The sequence below is a fragment of the Manihot esculenta genome, chromosome 12 (genome assembly GCF_001659605.2).
Source record: "Manihot esculenta cultivar AM560-2 chromosome 12, M.esculenta_v8, whole genome shotgun sequence".
Lineage (NCBI taxonomy): Eukaryota > Viridiplantae > Streptophyta > Magnoliopsida > Malpighiales > Euphorbiaceae > Manihot > Manihot esculenta.
Window position 1 is genome coordinate 13588628 of NC_035172.2, and position 18457 is coordinate 13607084.

Genomic DNA, 18457 nt, shown 5'->3' on the forward strand with positions numbered 1-18457 from the left:
TGTTCGCTTACATGGTGTCCCCAAAACCATTACTTCTGACAGAGATGTGAAGTTTCTAGCTCACTTCTGGGTGACTTTATGGAAATGCTTCGGGACTGAACTTCGATACAGCAGTGCTGCTCACCCCCAAACTGATGGACAAACTGAAGTGGTAAACCGCACGCTTGGCAGTCTTCTACGCTGCATCTGCAGTAACAAGAAAACTGCTTGGGATCTTGCTCTTGCCCAAGCAGAATTTGCTTACAACAGTGCAATTCACAGCTCCACAAAGATGTCACCATTTGCTGTTGTGTACAGGAAAATCCCAGCGCATACAGTTGATCTTATCGCACTTCCCACAGGTTATCACAACCGTCTTGCAGCAAGCAACCTGGCAAAGCAGCACGTGGATGTTTTCAAGCAAGTACAACAATGCCTTACGGAAGCCAATGATAAATATAAAGCTACAGCTGATAAATATAGGCGTTTTAAATCCTTCAATGTCAGTGATCAAGTTATGGTGTATTTACGCAAGCAGCGTGGTGGAGGACAGAAAAAGCTTGACACCAAGAAGATTGGTCCATTCCGGATCATTCAGAAGATTAATGACAATGCCTATGTTCTTGACCTTCCACATGAGATGAAAATTTCCAAGACGTTTAACGTGGCGGATCTATTTCAGTACTATCCTGCTGAAGACAACTCGAGGTCGAGTTCTTTACAAGTGGAAGGGAATGATATGGAACAGTTAGACTCCTATTAGGATTAGGATTATTTTTGCATATTAGGATTTTATTTCTATTGTAAATAGCCTCCCTTAGCTATTAGGATTTTAGACTCCTATTAGGATTAGGATTATTTTTGCATATTAGGATTTTATTTCTATTGTTAATAGCCTCCCTTGGCTATTAGGATTTTAGACTCCTATTAGGATTAGGATTGTTTTTGCATATTAGGATTTTATTGTAAATAGCCTCCCTTGACTATTAGGATTTTAGACTCCTTTAGGATTAAGATTATTTTTGCATATTAGGATTTTATTTCTATTATAAATAGCCTCCCTTGGCTATTAGGAACTCACTTTTCAATCTTTGAGAAATTTCAATAAGACTTTTCGTCTTTTAGCCTATCTTTTCTCTTATTTCGTCTTAACCAAACGATATTGGTTGAAACTCCTGACGGAGTCTAAATAGTCATGTATCACCATCGCAAATTCGTCGCAAATCCATCAAAAAATTATTCATATTTTTAATAATATTCATAGCCTTCAACAAAATAATATTCACAACTTAGTAATCTAAATAATTAACAATTCAATCATATTCATAATAAATGAAATATTATCTCTCATATTTCTTGAGTTCTAATAAAATTCAATGCATACGTGAAAAAGTACTTAACATATCTAAAATTAAAAATTTTTCAAAATTCCATAGTTTATAATATTTAAAAATCAACAATATATAAACAACATAATATTGATATCCTTTTTCACTTCCTTTTACATCTCCTCTAGTATCTTTGCTGATTTACTCTCGTTCTTATTTAAGTTTCTTCTATTATTCATCACACATGCTCTAAGGGTACCCTAAAATAATTTTATTTGTCTTAGTATAGACAATATCCTTTACAACCCCAATCCATGAGAATTAAGAATATATAATTAATAAGTTTACAACCGAGGAAATAAAAAAAAAATGAAGCAAATAAAAGGAAAAAATGTGAAAATTGAAAAGGATGTAAAAATTTACAAACTAAAGAACATAGTATTTACTAGAATAGGGATCTTCCTTAAACTCTACGATTTTGAGTTTAATCATATTAATTATATAATTTAATGAACTCAACCATATTTCTCCTTGAATCAAAATAAGAGTAAAACTAATATAAAGAACTTTGCATGGGTTTAGGATCGTAAATTTTGTAAGAGGGAAAAGAAAAACTCAGAAATTCATTTGATAAAAATTGCAAAAATAAGTGAAATTAAACATTAGAAACTGAAACTTCTTTATGCATATGAATTAAGTAAAAAGGCCCTCACTTGATTGGTTGAAAATATTTTACAAAATCTAGTAATCATTAACATGTATATAAGACAAGCAATAACACTATAATACAAAGACCATAATTAATTCTCTCCCTACTTACTAGATTGATGATGTTAAGCAGGCCACTTGGATGAATAATAAATACTTATCCTCAATGAGGAGTAACTGAGCTAAGATTTTCACTATGTGGAAAAAAGTAGATATGAACAAAATTCACCAATCATTAAAATGAGACACATAATTAATAATGATATACAGTAATATCTAGACATTCTTAAGCATGTAAGGTAATTTCAAATGTACGCTTCCAGCATTGTTTCAAATTCCTTGATGACGTTTCTAAACCACTTGAATATATAAATGAATAAGACTATTCTGAAAACTTATTCTAAGATTTGAAAAAAAAAACTCATAGCGTCCCTCTTACGGCTATAACTTAGGTCAATAGATAAATTATCATCATGACTATTCAGCCATAATTTTTAAAATAAAAAGGAATAAGGCCATAAGAAAAATTACCTTGCCCAGATTTTCAGGTGTTAACTCTTGGTATTATGGCACTATTCTTCCACCTATAAAGACAAGATACCAATATACCATCATATTGCTGATAATCATTTAAATCCCTATAGCAGCTATATTTTGCTTAAGCACTTAACCTAAGATTGCTAAGAAGCTGAATTGAAACAAACCTGTGGCTATTGCTATTGGCTTTTACTCCATACCACTAACCCATCTGACAGCAAGCAAGTTCTGGTGCATTAATAAATGATTTGCCTCATCATCAAACTCCCATTGACGGATAACCAAGGTTGCATCAACATCCTGTACTCAAATTTTTAGAAAGAAAAAGGTGTAAGCAAAATGAATAGATGGCAAGCCTCTGTCCAGTTATTTCAAAAATAAAAAATGAACGAGTTCCTATCACAATTAAATTTAATAAACTGCGTCACGATAGGGGCGATAAGAGAAGGGAGGGACGATGGCTACAAGTGGTAGTGGCGCACGATGGGGACTGTCTAAATCGCATCGCAACTGCTGCAAGGATAAATGAGCATCACAAAAGTTGTTGCAGAACATCGGCAGTATTGTAGAAGGCTTCGACCGGAGCTCTATCAGCATCGCCAGCAGTCAGAGAGGCTAGGAGGAGCAGTTGTCGCATGGGGAAAGAGAGAAGATAGAGTCTGGCCGCTGGTCTTCAAGATGGACAAAGAGATTTTGTTTTAAAATTTATGATGGATTAGCAATGGACAAAAATCATTGCTAATTAATTATTTTTTCATTGCTAATCCATAAAAAATAGTTTATTATATTATTCGTCGCAAATCCATCACTAATGTCGTTGGTAAAAATTATTTTTCCAACGGAAACAAAATCAATCGCCAATTCCATCACAGATACCTTATTTTTTTTAGTGAATACCCGGCTAAAATCCAGTATCAGAAATTTAAATTTTCGATGGAATCTCCGTTGGAATCAAGAATCTCAAAACTAAAAATTTTAAAAGGGTAAAATAGAATTTTACAAAGAAATGTTTAAGTATATTTGAAAATGTATTTTAAGTATTTTAAAAATGGACTACATAAAATTTAATATTCGACTGCCAAACAGTAGTTGGTAGACCCACCTATAAATAGAACCTCAAACCCCAAAATAGGAAAAAACTCTCCTCATTTCGAGCGAAGGTAAAGCTTTACCATCCTCTTTGAAATTTTTGGTCATCCTAGATTAAAAAAAAAAAAAAACTAATTATAATAGGATTTATGTTGAGATTGTAGATTTGCAAGTTCTGAATCCAAGTTTGACACGTTTTAAAGTTTTCTTTAATAATTCTTACCTTTTCTCTATTATTATATTTGCTCTAGGCCATTATCTTGGATCTTTTTGTATGTCATTTTGGTTATTAATAAAATAGGTTTTATTATCATTATTATTTGTTTGCATGTTACATAATAATGATTAACATCCTTGGTTACTTATTATCATTATTATGGTGATAATAATAAAATATGACTTGTAATACCCGGCTAGACTCCGGTATCGGAATTCCTACCGTCCGGTGGAATCTCGGATGTTGGAAACCTCTAGAAGGGTAAAACCATGTTTTCATAAAATGTTTTAATGTATTTTATGGTTTTAAGAAAGAAAGGAAATGAGTTTTGTATGAAAATAACCTTGGAGGAAGACCCAGGTTCGGCTGCCGAACATGCATGCATTTCGGGAGTGCTTTAGGCCCCCGAAGGCATGAGAGAGGAAAGTCCAGGTTCGGCCGCCGAACATGGCATGCATGCGGAGGCACGTTAGGCCCCCGAAAGTGGCCTGGCCAGCCACCTATAAAGGGGTCCCCATGTCCGAACGGGTGAGCTTTTCTCCCCGTTTTCGGTCAAGGTGAGTTCTCCGCCGTCCCTCATCGATTTTGAGCTTCTTCCTTCGAATCTTCATGATTTTCTTATGAGTTTTCACTTGGTTTGAAGATATTTGAGCAAAAGAGCAAGTTTTGAAGCTTGGAGACCAAAGAGGTGATTTCTCCCCATCTTCAAGCTAGGATCGTCTTTCCTCTCGATCTTCAAGAGGTAAGCTTAGATCCAACCTTCCTTGTATGTTTTAAACAGGTTTTATGAAGATCTATGGGGTAGAAATGCATGTTTAGGTTATTGTTGAGTTTATGGGTTTATGTTATGTTTATGAGCAATATGGGTTGTTTGAAGTGTTTTGGTTGGGGTTTAAGTTAGTTTGAGACCCCTATGTGCTTGTTGGCTTGAGTTTGCATGTTGTAGACTAGGTAAATGCATGATGGAATGGATTGGGAGGCATTTGTGCATGAAAGAGGCTGAGTTCTGCCCTTTGGAAGAACTCAGGTTCGGCAGCCGAAGGAACTTTCGGCCGTCGAACCTGCCTGTGGAGGCAAGCCTTCGGCTGCCGAACCCTGCCCCCGAAAGTGGACTTTCGGCTCTGGAAGGGAGTTTCAGCCGCCGAAGGTGCCGCCGAACATGCATGAGTTTCGTCTCTGGAGGGAACCTTCGGCCGCCGAAAGTGCCGCCGAAGGTGCATGACTTTCGGCTCTGGAGGGACTTTCGGCCGCCGAACCTGCCGCCGAAAGTGCCCTGTTCAGCCTTCCTTTGCATGATTTATGTGATTGTTTTAAGGTGTTTTAGGGGGTTTTTGGGGAGTATTTTAGAGTCATGTTCATGGATGTTTGGTCCCTCATTTGAGTCCACCTGTGTAGGTTCGGACCCGAGGAACCGAAGACCTCAGCAGTGAGATAGCTGCTTCAGAGTCATTAGAGCTTCAGCCAGAGGTGAGTGGAATAACTCTTTACGTTTCAAAATAAATAAATAAATTTTGAGCATGATACATGCATCACGTATGCCATGAGATATACTAGGTTGTTTGCATTAGAGTTCACGAATATGTTGCATTGCATAACTTGATGATGATGTGGATGGATGTTGAATGATCCTTTAGTCCTCGTATGTTATGGTATGATGATGATACGGTATGGATAGCCAGTGAGGCCCATTCTATGCCCCTGGCACTATGTTAAGAGAAAGACCAGTGAGGCCCATTCTATGCCCCTGGCACTATGGAATGTTATGTTATGTTATGTTATGTTAAGAGAAAGACCAGTGAGGCCCATTCTACGCTCCTGGCACGATTGGACTATGTAGAAGACTATTGGTGACAAGTCCATCCTTGATGTGATTTGTTTGTGTTGTGTTGCATTTCATGAAAGCATGAAATTTAAATTGAATGTTCATTTATTCTGCTCACTGGGCTTTATAGCTCACCCCTCTCCCCTAACCCCCAGGTTTGCAGGTACAGGGTAGACCAGGAGGTCAGCAGGAGTAGAGTCATGTTTTATGTAATGGATACTTGTGGACATGATTATGATGTAATGTAAAAGTATAGTATAGAAATGTAATGTATTGATGCTTATGGAAGTTTAGAGTTGTGCTTGACCATAGTATGTTGTTAATCCCTTTTCGGTACATGATCTTAAATGTTTAATGATGATTATATAAACCAAGCTTAATGTATATTATGATACCCCATTGGAGTATTTGATGAGGACTCCAGTGAGAGATTTTATGTTATGATTTATGCAGGCACAGGTTAAGCTTGGTGAAGGAATGAATGAATGAACGAATGAATGAATAAATGAGAAAGTTTTAAATTTTTATGTATGTGTTGATCATGTATGGGATTAAATAGGTATACAGGATGAATGTTTGGCTTGCTACGGGTCCCGGCGGCCTTAAGCCGATCTGGATCCTAGCACCGGTAGCGGTCCGGTTTCCGGGTCGTTATAGATTGGTATCAGAGCCCTAGGTTCATATGGTCGGACCTAGAGTGTTGGGCTTATAGATGTTCTAGAAGGTCAAGCACAATAGGAAAATCATGTCCACTAGGATAGGATGTGGAGTCCTGTCTTGAATAATGATGTGAAATGCCATAATAATATGCATGTGCATTAATGATATGTTATGTATGCGATGTATGTGATGCGGGTTCATGTGTTTGCATATGAACCATTTGATGCTAATGTTTATGTGAAGTGTACTGTTTTCCAGTAAGCAAGATGAGAGGAACTCGTCGATCTGCACGATTGACTGGAGTACCACCCCAGGATGAGGGCACAGATGCCCGTCCTCCAGCATTGCCTAGGGCAATGTCCTGCAGGTCAAGCAGGGAGAGAACATCAAGGGACCCTAGAAGGTCTTTTGATGTGAGCAAAAGGGGAACAGTGCAAGGAGGAATGTCAGAAGATGTGGGGGATGATATGGATGTGGACTAGAGGAGGGATGGCAGTCTTGGAGTGAGTATGTCGGAAGAGGGCATGGGAGAGTCCCAAGGAGGCACTCAGGCCTCGGGATTTATTCAGCCACCCCAGTACCCACCCTTTTCTCAGAATCCCGGGTATTCGATGGGAGGTACATCGGATTACCCCAGCTTTAGCCCTTACCACTCACACATGCCATACCCACCTTTCTACCCACCATACCCACAGTACCCTATGTACCCACCCCCATCTTTCTACCCAGGTACAGCAAACCCTACCCCAGGGGATGTTGCACCTCCTCCACCATCAGCAGTACCTACTGTCCCAAAAACCCAAGTACCTAAACCTACCTCATCTGGAGGGAGCAAGGTCAAGATGACCGATTACATGAAGCTGGGTGCTCCCCAGTATGAAACCGGTGATGACCCATTTGTGTACCTTGAGAGGGTCAGAATGATTACAGATGAGATAGGAGCTGATGACAAGAGAGCCATTCAGATGGCTGGGTTCACGCTAAAATGCAAGAAGGCCCGTGAGTGGTTCAAGAACTATGTGAACTCGAGATTGGACAGCCTATCATGGGAGGAGTTTGCAAATGAGTTTGCAGGATGGGCTTTCCCTGACAGTTCAAGGGAGTTGAAGATGATTGAATTTGAGCAGTTGAGGCAGACGGATGAGATGAGTGTGGATGAGTATACAGACAGATTCTTGGAGTTGTTGCCGTTTGCTGGGCAGAGTCTGGACACAGATCAGAAGAAGTCAAGGAGGTATATCATGAGGCTCCATTTGAGGTATTCCTCCTTGATTCAGTCAGCAGAGAGGGAGAGTTTCCATGCCATAGTGGATATGGCTCGGAGAATGGAGGCTAGTGCAATAATCGAGGAAAAAGTTAAACAGTCAGTGGCACAGCCTTCTGGTCCCAAGACCCAGGGGGAAGGTTAGACCCTTCTTCTTTGAGTTTAGGCAGTAAGAGGTGGAGCAGTACCACCAAGAAGTCAAAGAAGAACAAGATCTAGAGCAAGATCAAGTCAGGTCTGGGATTAGGAAGTGGCTCGAGCTCAGGTGCAGATAATGCAGTATGTAGGAAGTGTAGGAAGCCGCACAAGGGTGTATGTCTGGTTGGGACGACAGCCTGTTCCAGATGTGGGCAGGAGGGACACATGGCACGGGAGTGTCCTAGAGCAGCTTTTGTGGCACAGTCCCAGCAGACAGCTTCTGGTAGTGTGGCTCAGCCAGCAGCTCCAGCCGCGACTCAGGCCAGTGGCAGAGGCAGAGGGAGAGGGGCAGCCTCTTCTTCCGCGGGTTTCAGGGGTGAAGGTCCATCAGCTCCAGCACGGATCTTCACGATGACTCAGCAGGAGGCAAATGCATCAAACACCATGGTGTTAGGTAATCTCATCATTGGTTGTTCAGATGTTTATGCCTTAATGGACCCTGGTGCATCTCATTCTTTCATTGCTCCGAGGGCCGTCGAGAGGTTGGGATTGATGGTCTCTGGGTTAGAGTGTCCCCTATGGGTCAGTGGACCCAAGTGCGACCCATTAGTGGCAGAGTCAGTCTGCCAGTATAGTCCAGTTTTTGTTGAGGGAAGATGCCTTTCAGCCGACCTTGTGGTTCTAGATTGGATACCTAGGGATGGATTGGCTATCTACCCATGGTGCTACCTTGGACTGCAGAGACAAAGTAGTCAAGTTCAGATGTCAGGATGGGTCAGAGGTTGTCTTTAGAGGAGACAGGGGGAGTACACCTAGAGGTTTGATATCAGTCCTTCAGGCTCGTAGGTTGCTCAGGAGGGGTTGTCAGGGTTTTCTGGCTCATGTGAGAGAGCTGAATAGTGATGTTAGAGAGCCCGCCTCAGTGCCCGTGGTCAGTGAGTTTTTAGACGTTTTCCCAGACGAGCTGCCAGGTCTACCACCTGCTAGGGACATAGATTTCAAAATTGAGTTGATGCCTGGAACTAGACCGATCTTTATCCCTCCCTAAAGGATGGCACCAGCAGAATTGAAAGAGCTTAAAGAGGAGTTGCAAGATTTGGTAGATAATGGCTTCATCCGACCGAGTACCTCACCTTGGGGTGCTCCAGTGCTGTTTGTGAGAAAGAAGGATGGATCCCTCAAACTTTGTATCGACTACAGGCAGTTGAACAAGGTCACTACCAAGAACAAGTACCCATTGCCAAGGATCGACGATCTATTCGACCAGCTAGCAGGAGCAGGTTGTTTCTCCAAGATAGATCTGAGATCAGGGTACCATCAGCTGAGGATAAGAAAAGAGGATGTACCGAAGACAGCATTCAGGACCAGATATGTGCACTATGAGTTTCTTGTGATGCCGTTCGGGTTAACCAATGCCCCTGCAGCATTCATGGATCTCATGAACAGGGTTTTCAGTCAGTACCTGGATCACTTTGTTATTGTCTTCATAGATGATATCTTAGTGTATTCCAGGAATGCAGAGGAGCATGCCCATCATCTGAGGTTAGTCTTGCAGACCTTGAGGGAACATGGCTTGTATGCCAAGTTCTCCAAGTGTGAGTTCTGGCTGAGGAGCATTTCATTCTTGGGACACATTGTGTCAGAAAATGGAATCGAAGTGGACCCCATGAAGGTGGAAGCCGTAGCTCACTGGCCTAGACCCACCACAGTAATAGAGATCAAAAGCTTCTTGGGTTTGGCAGGTTACTACAGGAGGTTCGTCCAGGATTTCTCTAAGATTGCAGCTCCTATGACCAGACTGACTAAGAAGAACCAGAGGTTTGTGTGGACCGACCAGTGTGAAGAAAGCTTTGAGGAGCTCAAGAAGAGGTTGACTTCAGCACCAATGTTAGCTCTGCCAACTAGTAATGAAGACTTCACGATTTTCTGTGATGCGTTCCGTGTGGGACTGGGTTGTGTGCTGATGCAGAATGAAAGGGTGATTGCTTATGCTTCTAGGCAGCTGAAGAAGCACGAGTTGAATTACCCTACACATGACCTAGAGATGGCAGCTGTAATCTTTGCACTCAAGATGTGGAGTCACTACCTTTATGGGATAAAATGTGAGATCTTCACAGATCATAAAAGCCTGCAGTACATCCTGAGTCAGAGCGAGCTGAATTTGAGGCAGAGAAGATGGGTAGAACTGCTCAGTGACTATAATTGCAGAATTCAGTACCATCCGGGTAAGGCGAATGTTGTGGCAGACGCCTTAAGCCGGAAATCACTTGGCAGTTTGTCCTATATTTCCGCAGAAAGGAGGCCAGTGGTGAGGCAGTTCTTTGAACTCATTAATGAAGGTCTACAGTTGGAGTTATCTGGTACAGGTGCTTTGATAGCACAGATGAGAGTGGCACCCGTGTTTCTGGAGCAGGTGGCTCAGAAATAGCATGAGGACCCAGAGTTAGTAAAGATTGCCAGGACCGTTCAGTCAGGCAAGAACGAAGAGTTCAGATTTCACAGTAAGGGGATCCTCCGCTATGGGAATAGATTATGTGTACCAGATGACGTGGGTCTGAAAGGAGACATTATGAGGGAGACTCATAATGCCAAATACAGTGTTCCCCCTGGAGCCACCAAAATGTATCAAGATCTGAAGAGAGTGTATTGGTGGCCAGCTATGAAGAGAGAAGTGGCACAGTTTATGTCAGCCTGCGAAATATGTCAGAGGGTGAAGCTGAAACATCAGAAGCCGGCTAGAATGCTTAACCCACTACCTATTCCAGAGTGGAAATGGGAGAATATAGCTATGGACTTCGTGGTGGGGCTACCGGCGGCGTCCAACAGATTGGACTCCATATGGGTGATTGTGGACAGATTGACCAAATCTGCTCACTTCATCCCTGTCAGGAGTGGCTATTCTGTGGACAAGTTGGCGCAGGTGTATGTAGATGAGATTGTCAGGCTGCATGGGGTTCCTATTTCAATAGTGTCTGATAGAGGGCCCCAGTTCACCTCCAGGTTTTGGCGGAGTCTGCAGAGTGCTATGGGTACCAGGTTGGATTTTAGCACTGCTTTCCATTCGCAGACGGACGGACAATCAAAAAGGACCATCTAGACAATAGAGGATATGCTCAGAATGTGTGTGCTGGATTTTGGCGGTTCTTGGAGGCATCATCTACCTTTGGTGGAGTTTGCCTACAATAACAGCCATCATGCTAGCATAAAGATGGCTCCATATGAGGCTTTGTATGGAAGGAAGTGCAGGTCACCTGTTTGCTGGGAGGAAGTTGGAGAAAGGGCCTTGGCAGGGCCTGAGCTTGTAGAGATTACCAGCAGAGTGGTGCCCATAATCAGAGAAAGGATCAAGACTGCTGCAAGCAGGCAAAAGAGTTATGTAAATATCCGCAGAAGGCAAGTAGAGTTTCAGGAGGGGGATTTGGTATTGCTCAAAGTGTCTCCAATGAAAGGGGTGATTCGGTTCGGGAAGAAAGGTAAGCTAGCTCCACGGTACATCGGACCCTTTGGAATCTTGCAAAAGATCGGGAATGTATCGTATAAGTTGGACTTACCTGCTTCTATGGAGAGAATCCATCCGGTTTTCCATGTTTCCATGTTAAGAAAGTTCGTGTCAGATCCGAGCAAGGTTCTTAGTGAGCCTGATGTGGAGATCCAAGAAGATCTCACCTATGTTGAGCAGCCAGTGCGGATCATAGACACCCAGATTAGAAAGCTAAGAAACAAGAAAATCCCGATGGTGAAAGTCCTTTGGAATCACCACAACATCGAGGAGTGTACCTGGGAGACACGGGAGTCCATGCTCCAGCAATATCCTCATCTCTTTTAAAGTAAGTGTTATGTGTTTTATGTGAATGTTTATGTTTTATGCCATGCTATGTTTGTTTGGTGAACATTCGGGGACGAATGTTTTTAAGGGGGGGAGAATGTAATACCCGGTTAGACTCCGGTATCGGAATTCCTACCGTCCGGTGGAATCTCGGATGTCAGAAACCTCTAGAAGGGTAAAACCATGTTTTCATAAAATGTTTTAATGTATTTTATGGTTTTAAGCAAGAAAGGAAATGAGTTTTGTATGAAAATAACCTTGGAGGAAGACCCAGGTTCGGCCGCCGAACCTCAAGTTCGGCTGCCGAACATGCATGCATTTCGGGAGTGCTTTAGGCCCCCAAAGGCATGAGAGAGGGAAGTCCAGGTTCGGCCGTCGAACCTTATGTTCAGCCGCCGAACATGGCATGCATGCGGAGGCATGTTAGGCCCCCGAAAGTGACCTGACCAGCCACCTATAAAGGGGTCCCCATGTCCGAACGGGTGAGCTTTTCTCCCCGTTTTCGGCCAAGGTGAGTTCTCCGCTGTCCCTCATCGATTTTGAGTTTCTTCCTTCGAATCTTCATGATTTTCTTATGAGTTTTCACTTGGTTTGAAGATATTTGAGCAAAAGAGCAAGTTTTGAAGCTTGGAGACCAAAGAGGTGATTTTTCCCCATCTCCAAGCTAGAATCGTCTTTCCTCTCGATCTTCAAGAGGTAAGCTTAGATCCAACCTTCCTTGTATGTTTTAAACAAGTTTTATGAAGATCTATGAGGTAGAAATGTATGTTTAGGTTATTGTTGAGTTTATGGGTTTATGTTATGTTTATGAGCAATGTGGGTTGTTTGAAGTGTTTTGGTTGGGGTTTAAGTTAGTTTGAGACCCCTATGTGCTTGTTGGCTTGAGTTTGCATGTTGTAGACTAGGTAAATGCATGATGGAATGGATTGGGAGGCATTTGTGCATGAAAAAGGCTGAGTTCTGCCCTTTGGAAGAACTCAGGTTCGGCAGCCGAAGGAACTTTCGGCCGCCGAACCTGCCTGTGGAGGCAAGCCTTTGGCTGCCGAACCCTGCCCCCGAAAGTGGACTTTCGGCTCTGGAAGGGAGTTTCGGCCGCCGAAGGTGCCGCCGAACATGCATGAGTTTTGTCTCTGGAGGGAACCTTCGGCCGCCGAAGGTGCATGACTTTCGGCTCTTGAGGGACTTTCGGCCGCCGAACCTGCCACCGAAAGTGCCCTGTTCAGCCTTCCTTTGCATGATTTATGTGATTGTTTTAAGGTGTTTTAGGGGGGTTTTGGGGAGTATTTTAGAGTCATGTTCATGGATGTTTGGTCCCTCATTTGAGTCCACCTGTGTAAGTTCGGACCCGAGGAACCGAAGATGTAACAACCCGAAAATCGGACCGCTACCGGCGCTAGGATCCAGATCGGCTTAAGGCCGCCAGGACCCGTAGCAAGCCTGACATGTAACCTGTAAACCTGTTTAATCCCATACATGATCAACAATCATACATAAAAATTTCAAACTTTTCTTTTATACATTCTATCATACACCAAACTCAACCTGTGCATGCACTGAACATATACATAATCATAAACTTGACCCCTCAGTGGGATCTCATCAATGCCCCCAAAGGGTGGCATAACAAGTGTTGAGTTGGCTAAACATGGACATCAATAACATTAAGATCATGTTTCAAAAAGGGATTACATTATACTATGGTCAAGCACACTTCTAACCTCAATATCCTTACATTACATATCTATACATCATTATACAATCTGTCATGTCCACATTCTAACTATTACATACATATGACTTCATTACTCTTCTTGACTTCTCTGTCTAACCCGTACCTGCAAACCTGGGGAATTTGGGAGAGGGGTGAGCTACTGGAGCCCAGTGAGTAGAATCATAAAGTATTTAAAACACATGCTATCATGGAATGCATCACATCACAACTAATCATATCAAGGATGAACTTGTCACCATTTAGCCCTCTACATATTCCAATCATGCCAGGGGCGTAGTGCAGGCCACACTTGGTCTATCTCTTATACATAACATAACATAACATACATATTCCATGGTGCCGGGGGCGTAGTGCAGGCCACGTCCGGTCTTTCTCTTACATAGTGCCAGGGGCGTAGTGTAGGCCACATCTGGACTTCCATATCATATCATCATGTCATAACATATGAGGGCTAATGGATCATTCAACATTCATCCACATCAACAACATATTATGCAATGCAACATATTCGTGATTTCTAATGCAAACAACCTAGAATATCACATGGCATCCGTGATGCATGAACATGCTCAAAACTGATTTATTTATTTAAAAGCATAAGAGTCATTCCACTCACCTCTGGCTAGCTCTGACACTGACTGAAGCAGCTGACTCACTGCTGAGGTCCTCGGTTCCTCGGGTCCAAACCTACACAGGTGGACTCAAATGAGGGACCAACATACTAGAACATAACTCTAAAACATCCCCCAAAACCCCCTAAAACACCTCAAAACAAACATGCAAAAACATGCAAAGGAAGGCTGGACAGGGCAGGTTCGGCGGCACCTTCGGCGGCCGAAAGTCCCTCCAGAGCCGAAACCCAGGCAGGTTCGGCGGCACCTTCGGCGGCCGAAAGTCCCAGACAGAGACGAAAGTCTCTTTTCGGGGGCAACTTCGGCAGCCGAAAGGCCTGCCTCCCCAGCCATGTTCGGTGGCCGAAAGTTCCTTCGGCTGCCGAACCTGGTTTCTGCCAAAGGGCAGAAACTTGGCTCCTTTATGCACATTTGCCTCCCAAATCTTTCAATCATGCATATAGTTCAACCAAAACATGCATACAAGCTCCTAGGGGTCTCAAACTACCTTAAACCCCAACTACAACACATCAAACACACATTACAAGCCACATTGTTCATGAACATACATTTATACCCATAAACATAACTATAACTTAAACATGCATTCTACCCCCCATGAACTTCATAAAACTTACTTAAAACATAATATAAGCTAGAGATCGACTCTTACCTCTTGAAGATCGAGAGTAGAGGCGACCAAACTTGGAGTTGGGAGAGATTTGAGTTCTTGAACCTCAAAGCTCCAAAACTTTGCTCAAAAGCTCAAATCTTCAAAACAAAGTTAAAACAAATGAAAAACTTGAAAGATCTAGAGGAAAAACATCAAAGATCGGTGAGGGACGGCGGAGAGCTCACCTTGGCCGAAAATGGGGAAAAGCTCGCCCGTTTTCGGCTAAGGGACCCTTTTATAGTGGCTGTCCAGGCCACGTTCGGGGGCCGAATGTGCCTCCGCATGCATGCCATGTTCGACGGCCGAACTTGAGGTTCGGCGGCCGAACCTGGGCTCCCCTCACTTATGCCTTCGGGGGCCTAAGGCTCACCCGAAATGCATGCATGTTCGGCGGCCGAACTTTGAGTTTCGGCGGCCGAACCTGAGCTTTCCTCCAAGGTTGTTCTTATGCAAAAACTCATTCCCTTTTTACTTAAAATCATCAAAAGCATTAAAACATTTCATGAAAACATGGTTTTACCCATCTAGAGGTCTCCGACATCCGAGATTCCGCCGGACGGTAGGAATTCCGATACCGGAGTCTAGCCGGGTATTACAGAAGACCTCAGCAGTGAGATAGCTGCTTCAGAGTCATTAGAGCTTCAGCCAGAGGTGAGTGGAATAACTCTTTACGTTTCAAAACAAATAAATAAATTTTGAGCATGATACATGCATCACGTATGCCATGAGATATACTAGGTTGTTTGCATTAGAATTCACGAATATGTTGCATTGCATAACTTGATGATGATGTGGATGGATGTTGAATGATCCTTTAGTCGTCGTATGTTATGGTATGATGATGATACGGTATGGATAGCCAGTGAGGCCCATTCTACGCCCCTGGCACTATGTTAAGAGAAAGACCAGTGAGGCCCATTCTATGCCCCTGGCACTATGGAATGTTATGTTATGTTATGTTATGTTAAGAGAAAGACTAGTGAGGTCCATTCTACGCTCCTGGCACGATTGGACTATGTAGAGGACTATTGGTGACAAGTCCATCCTTGATGTGATTTGTTTGTGCTGTGTTGCATTTCATGAAAGCATGAAATTTAAATTGAATGTTCATTTATTCTGCTCACTGGGCTTTATAGCTCACCCCTCTCCCCTAACCCCCAGGTTTGCAGGTACAGGGTAGACCAGGAGGTCAGCAGGAGTAGAGTCATGTTTTATGTAATGGATACTTGTGGACATGATTATGATGTAATGTAAAAGTATAGTATAGAAATGTAATGTATTGATGCTTATGGAAGTTTAGAGTTGTGCTTGATCATAGTATGTTGTTAATCCCTTTTCGGTACATGATCTTAAATGTTTAATGATGATTATGTAAACCAAGCTTAATGTATGTTATGATACCCCATTGGAGTATTTGATGAGGACTCCAGTGAGAGATTTTATGTTATGATTTATGCAGGCACAGGTTAAGCTTGGTGAAGGAATGAATGAATAAATGAGAAAGTTTTAAATTTTTATGTATGTGTTGATCATGTATGGGATTAAATAGGTATACAGGATGAATGTTTGGCTTGCTACGGGTCCCGGCGGCCTTAAGCCGATCTGGATCCTAGAGCCGGTAGCGGTTCGATTTCCGGGTCGTTACATGACTAGTATGATTATTGATTGATAATCACGAGATGATTATGTTTATGTTGATATAATTCAATAATCATAGATACTTGTTAGAGAATAAAGTTTTGGATGGACCCATATTGAGATCACTACATAGGTTGTTGTCATAAGTGAATATCAAGATAGTTATGTTTTAATCCTTTAACTTGAGATTCTCATAGTTTTCAACATAAGGACTGTTATGTTTTGACATAACCAAACATTATCTTTAATCGGATAATCATAAAGGTTATGATTGAGCATAATAGAAATTATGTAGGGGATATTGACAAATCAATATAGAATTTGTCCCTCTCTTTGAGAGAGATATCTTTTGGGCCCTTTGATAAGTGAGTCTGAGAAATGCATGGCCGTGCTCAAATAAATTGATGGTGTGATCAATATCATTTAGTTTTATCAGTCTACTTAGAGATCGAGAAATCATAAGTTTGAACATTATAAGTTTGACATTGACCATGAATTATGTTCAAACTAGATATCGTGTGACAAAGGGATTAATACATGTTCTATTTGCTAGGCTTTATCGGACTATCGATACTCATATTAATTGGGTAGTCATAATGTCTTACTAGAGGCCACTTATAATTTATGGGTCTTGTGGGACTGGACCTATTTCTAATTAATATGAGCCTGTTGGGTCACACATAAAAGAATGTCGTTGATGTGCTATGTCATATTAATGGACTAAAAGCCCATTAGTATAATTAATAATAATAAATATGTTATTATTATTAATATTAATTATTTATTATTATAAGATAATAATATTTAAAAGATCTGCAGTCTATCTGTAACTGTTACAGATAAATGATTTTTTGATTTTTCTTTTCAAAATGGACTTATCACATAGATATTCGAGTATCTGCGAGATTGTGATAGTTGGTTATGAACATAACTCTTTTACGAAAAGAAGTGTGGAAAAACAAAAAGACTGAAAAACGAATAAAAGACCTTCGTTTAATCGCAAGAGCAAGGTTTTTGGAGTGATCATTTTTCTGAGTTGCAGATTAGTGAGCACATAGCTTATCCATCCATTGAGAGAGCTAGCATTCCAGACAGAAATGTTCATGTGGATACCATTGAGGGTGTTCGTTTTAGAAGCAGCACCATCAGTCCAGAACTTCAAGTCTAACAAGTTAGTCTCTTATCATTCCTTTCGAAATAAACGAAGCACTTGAATTCTAGAAGGAAAATAAAGATTTTATTTTCCGCTGCACGTTTTGGATTGCAGTAATCTCTGGGTTTCCTAACATTCTCTCTATTTTATTGCTAGATTGATCTCCCAATAGGTAAGCTTTATGCACTTTTAGAACTTGTTTTCTTTTAAGATTTATCCTTGATTGTATGCTGTTTAGGGCTTATCTTTTTTTGTATGCATGCATGATAAAAAAAATTCTGATTTAATCTCATTTTGGGATGCATGTTGAGTCTTTTAAAGTTTAGACTTTCAGATCTATAAAGGAATTCTATGCTACCGAACCTGCCATAGAAAGTCTCCTGGTCCGCTGTTTCTAGTCCTTTTTCTATGTGTTTTCTTGTAAAAGTTGTAAAAGTTAGGTTTTGTCCCTCATTTAGGTTCATCTGTGTAGGATTGAATTTGAAAGACCATAGAAGCCAACAGTGAGGTAACTGCTATAGAGAGAGGCTTGTGTCTACAAGAGGTGAGTAGAACCAAATTAAATTCTTATTTTAATCAAACCAAATATTTTACGCATCCTCATGTATCATAAATGCGATGAAGTTTAACAAGTTATCTACATTAGATTCATGAATATATTGCATTGCATATTTAATTATTATTGTGGATGGATATTGGATGACTCATTATCCCTCATGACTCGATATAATATATTTTTGTACGATGGATATGGAAATCCAAGTTGAGACTCATTCTACTTCCTTGGCATTATGTAAGAGAAAGACTAGGGTGTCCATTCTATATCTATGAAACTATGGATATTTTATATTTAAGAGAAAGTCTTGAGGAGCACCCATTGTGGACTGGGTGCTATTGGATTTATGGAGGTTACTAATGAAAAGTTTATCTTGTTGTGAATTATTTGTGCGATGATGCATATATTTGAGCATATGTTGTATTAAACTGTTTTATAACATGTTTCTACTCACTAAGCTATACTATCTTATTCCTTTCTCCAAACTCCAAGTGTGCAAGTTCAGAGTTAGCATGGAGTTCAGCAG